This window comes from Penaeus vannamei, chromosome 10 (assembly GCF_042767895.1).
Source record: "Penaeus vannamei isolate JL-2024 chromosome 10, ASM4276789v1, whole genome shotgun sequence".
NCBI classification, from domain to species: Eukaryota; Metazoa; Arthropoda; class Malacostraca; order Decapoda; family Penaeidae; genus Penaeus; species Penaeus vannamei.
The window spans coordinates 3,082,343-3,087,342 of NC_091558.1; the positions used below are offsets into that span (position 1 = coordinate 3,082,343).

At 37.0% G+C, this 5,000-nt stretch overlaps 1 protein-coding gene across 3 annotated transcripts in view; it reads right to left on the reverse strand.

Annotated features, from left to right (window-relative positions):
- The window catches only part of LOC113802668 (sestrin-2), a 141,652-nt gene that overhangs the window by 44,551 nt on the left and 92,101 nt on the right, over window positions 1-5,000 (reverse strand). The window lies entirely within an intron of this gene.

Below are 5,000 nucleotides of genomic sequence, written 5' to 3' on the forward strand. Positions count from 1 at the left end.
TTTTCTGTTTTTTTTTTTTTTCTTTTTTTGATAATCCAAGAAATAAACGAAAAAAAAATACAACCGTTCACCACATTTTATCGAAAATCCATAAAACAAAATAATAAAATCATTATGATAATGATAAATAAACAAAAATACAAGGATCATAATTAAATGAAAAAATACAAGATAAACAAACCCAAAATGCCACAAAAATAAAAAATAAAAATACAGCAAAAATAAATAAAAATAAACGTAAAACTGAAGCCAAAGGACCAACTCACAGCTGCCTCGCACAGATAACAGAATTCTCTCTCTCTCTCTCTCTATTTCTCTTTCTTTCTTTCTCTCTCTCTCTATTTCATTCTTTCTTTCTCTCTCTCTCTATTTCATTCTTTCTTTCTCTCTCTCTCTATTTCTCTTTCTTTCTTTCTTTCTCTCTCTATTTCTCTGTCTTTCTTTCTTTCTCTCTCTATTTCTCTTTCTTTCTTTCTTTCTCTCTCTATTTCTCTTTTTTTCTTTCTTTCTCTCTATTTCTCTTTCTTTCTTTCTTTCTCTATGCTTCTTTCTTTCTTTCTTTCTTTCTCTCTCTATATCTCTTTCTTTCTTTCTCTATTTCTTTTTTTTTCTTTCTCTATTTCTCTTTTTTTCTTTCTTTCTCTCTCTATTTCTTTCTTTCTTTCTCTCTCTATATCTCTTTCTTTCTCTCTCTCTTTATTTCTCTTTCTTTCTTTCTCTCTCTTTCTATTTCTCTTTCTTTCTTTCTCTCTCTATTTCTTTTTCTTTATTTCTTTCTCTCTCTATTTCTCTTTCTTTCTTTCTTTCTCTCTCTATTTTCTCTTTCTTTCTTTCTTTCTCTCTCTATTTCTCTTTCTTTCTTTCTTTCTCTCTCTATTTCTCTTTCTTTCTTTCTTTCTCTATTTCTCTTTCTTTCTTTCTTTCTCTCTCTTTTTTTCTTTCTTTCTCTCTCTATTTCTCTTTTTTTTCTTTCTTTCTCTCTCTATTTCTCTTTTTTTCTTTCTTTCTCTCTCTATATCTCTTTCTTTCTTTCTTTCTCTCTCTATTTCTCTTTCTTTCTTTCATTCTTTCTCTATTTCTCTTTTTTCTTTCTTTCTCTCTCTATTTCTCTCTTTATTTTCTTTCTTTCTCTCTCTATTTCCTCTTTCTTTCTTTCTTCTCTCTCTATATATCTCTTTCTTTGTTTATTACTCTCTCTTTCTCTTTGTTCTCTCTTTCCTTCTCTATTTCTCTTTTTCTTTCTTTCCCTCTCCCTATCTTTCTTTCTCTCTTTCTCTCTCTCTTTCTCTTTCTTTCTTTCTTTCTCAACTCTATTTCTCTCTTTTTTCTTTTCTTTCTCTCTCTATTTCTCTTTTTTTCCCTTTCTTTCTACTCTCTCTTCTATCTTTCTCTTTCTCTCTCTCCTTTCTCTGCTATAACAACAGCAATATATATAAATGTAACAACAACAACATATATATGTTTCTTTCTTTCTAACACAATATCTCTTTCTTTCTTTCTTTCTAACAACAAAACTCTTCTCTTTCTTGAGCTTTCTTTCTCTCAACAGCAACTCTTTCTTTCTGTTCTTTAACAACAACTCTCTATTTCTATAAACATAACAACTTTTTTTCTTTCTCTCTGGCTCTTCATTTTCTCTCTGTCTCTTTCTCTCACTCCTCCCTCTCCCCTTTCCCCCTCTCTCTTTCTCTCATACACCCCCCCTCTTCTCCCTCTCTCTCCCTCTCCTCTCCCCCCTCTCTCTCTCCCCCCCTCTCTCTCACTCTCCCTCTCTCTCTCTCTCTCCCCTCTCTCTCTCCCCTCTCTGCTCTACTCTCTCCCTCTCTCTCTCTCCCTCCCCTCTCTCTCTCTCTCCCACCCCTCTCCCTCTCTCTCCCCCCTAAGTGTCCACAGCAGAATCAATTAAAAGCGATCTTTAGTCTAATTCATGATCTACACTAACCGCACCTCCCCCCTTCCCCCTCCCCTCCCCCTCTCGTGACTTGCGTTCCCGGGACCCTAAAGCCTCTGTTGCACCCCCCCACTTCCCCCTCCCCCCCACTCACGTGACTTGCGTTCGGGGCCCTAAAGCTCATGCATTGGACGAAGAAGAAGAGGAGGAAGAAGGAGAAGAGGAAGAAGAAGAAGAGGAAGAGGAGGAAGAAGGAGAAGAAGAAGGAAAGAGGAAAAAGAGGGAAGAGGAGGAAGAAGGAGAAGAAGAAGAGGAAGAAGAAGAAGAAGAAGAAGAAAAAGAAATAAAAAAGAAAAAGAAAAAAAGAAATAGAAAAAGAAGGAAAAAAACAGAAAAAGAAAAAAGAAAAAAAAGAAAGAGAAAAAGACGAAGAAGAGGAAGGCACGGCTTACTGACATGAGGGATCAACTGCCCTGAAGATTTCCCTGAAAGCTCACCATAGTCCCTGTGTGTCCCTTCCATTATTCCCTTTTTCCTTTTCATTATCTTTGTATTATTCATCATTATCTTTTCTATATTCATCTAAATTATCATTTTTAATATTAATTTTTCATTATCCTTTTTATTATTCAATTTCAATATCGTTTTTATTATTCATTTTCATTATTTTTTATTCTTCCTTTTCACTATTTTTTTTTCATTCATTAAGATACCTAACATTACCCTGCTGGTAACGTGTGTGTGTATGTATGTGTGTATGTGTGTGTGTGTGTGTGTGTGTGTGTGTGTGTGTGTGTGTGTGTGTGTGTGTGTGTGTGTGTGTGTGTGTGTGTGTGTGTGTGTGTGTGTGTGTGTGTGTGTGTGTGTCCCTGCAGCCACATACAAGTAAGCCTCATAACAATATTAAACAACATAAGCTTCATATGCTATCGTGGTAAAGTTGCCTTAGAGTAATCCATAATAAAAAAAAAATGTTAAACCGAAGCCAATCAGCCAATGCAAACTTTCGGACACGTTGGTTTGCTTAAGATGTGGCCCTTTTCCTAAATTCCTGATGAGAGGCTTATGTTAATGATTTTTTTACCTATATCCTATAATTACCTGTATCTCTTTCTCCTGGTTTCATCTTTATTTTCATTTTTATCTGCTCCTCCTTCTCTCTCTCGCGCTCGCTCACTCACTCACTCATTCTCTCTCTCTTTCTCTCTTTTCTTTCTCTCACTCTTTCTTTCTCTCTCTCTCTTCTTTCTCTCACTCTCTTCCTTTCACTCACTTTTCCTTTCTCTCTTTCTCTTTCTTTCTCTCTCTCTTTCTCTTTTTCTCTCTTCTTCTCTTTTTCTCTCCCTCTCCTGTGTGTGTGTGTGTATGTGCTTGTGTACGTTTGCATGTGCGTGTGCATGCGTGCGTGTGCGTGTGTGTGTGTGTTCATGTGCATGTGTGTACGTTTGCATGTGCATGTGTGTACGTTTGCATGTGCGTGTGCGTGCGTGCGTGTGCGTGCTTGTGCGTGTGCATGTGCATGTGTGTACGTTTGCATGTGCGTGTGCGTGCGTGCGTGTGCGTGCTTGTGCGTGTGCATGTGCATGTGTGTACGTTTTCATGTGCGTGTGCGTGCGCTTACATGTGCTTGTTCATGAGTGACCATCTGCGTTGGCCCCTTTTCCCATCCACCTCACCCTCACCCCCTTCACTACCCCTCACCTAGCCCTCAGCCCAGAACCAGAACCCAACCATTCCTGCAACAGCGAGCGCCAAGTTCACCGACGACAGCGAAAGCCAGTGCGTTGCCCTTATAAACGTGCCATTATTATGAACAAGCCCACATGCACTCAATGAACAAGCAAAGCACAAGCAAGCAAGCACAAGCAAGCAAGCAAGCAATTGACACGCGCAGCCCCAAACATTTAACAAAGCAAAACAAAGCATGCACGCGCACCATGCATGACACAAGCACGACAGAGAGAGGGGGGGGGAGGGGGAGGAGGGGGGAACAACGAGAATTTGCACCAGAGATAAGGGAATGGAGTGAGCCAAGAGACGAGATAAGGGGAGGCGGAAACGGAGCAGGCAAAAGGACAAAAGCGAAAGCGGAATAGGCAAAAAAGACAAAAACGAAACAAAACGAAAACGAAACAGGTAAAAAAAAAATGGAATAGGTAAAAAGACAAAAACGAAACAGGTAAAAAAAAAAAAAATGAAAAGGGTAAAAAAGGGCAAAAAGCGAAACAAAACGAAAACGGAATAGGTTTAAAAAAAAAGACAAAAACGAAACAAGCAAAAAAGACAAAAACGGAACAGGCAAAAAGACAAAAAAGAAACGAAACAAAACGATGACAGAACAGACAAAAAGGCAAAAACGAAACAAAAAGCAAAAAGAAAAACAGGAACAGAGAAAAAAACGAAAACGAAACCGGGCAAAAGAAGACAAAAAGGGGGAGGAAAGATAGAACAGGGCAAAACGATAACAAAAAAAAGAGACAAAAAACGAGAACAGGGAACCACAAGAGACGCCATAAAAAAAAAAACAATATAAAACTGGACAAAAATAAATAAATAAATAAATAAATAAAAAAAGGCAGAACAGGACAAAAGAACACAAAATGACAAGAAACAAACAGAAAATTAGAGAAAAAAAACAAAGCACGACTAAGCAGCAAAACAAGAAACGACAAAAAGAAAAGAAAAGAAAGCAAGACAACAGACAAAACTGGCCAAGAACACCAGATTACAAAAAAAGGAAACAAATAGAAAAGAAAACAAAACAAGAGACAAAACTGGCCTAAACAACACAAAATAACAAGAATAGAAAAAGGAAAAAAAGGAACACAACCTTTTGGAGAGAAAGGAACAAAAAGAAGAAAACAACAAAAATAACAAAAAAAACAATAACAAAGAAAACAATAAGTAACAAAACACAAACCTGTGAGCAAGATAAAAAACAAAAAGAAAACAAACGAAGAACAAAACAAAAATAAACAAAACAAAGCAAACAAGAAGTTACGAGAACAAACAAAACAAAAATGAACAAAAACAAACGAGAACAAAAACAATCACAAAACAAACGAAGAACAAACGTAAGAAGCAACGAGAATAAACAAAACAAAACAAA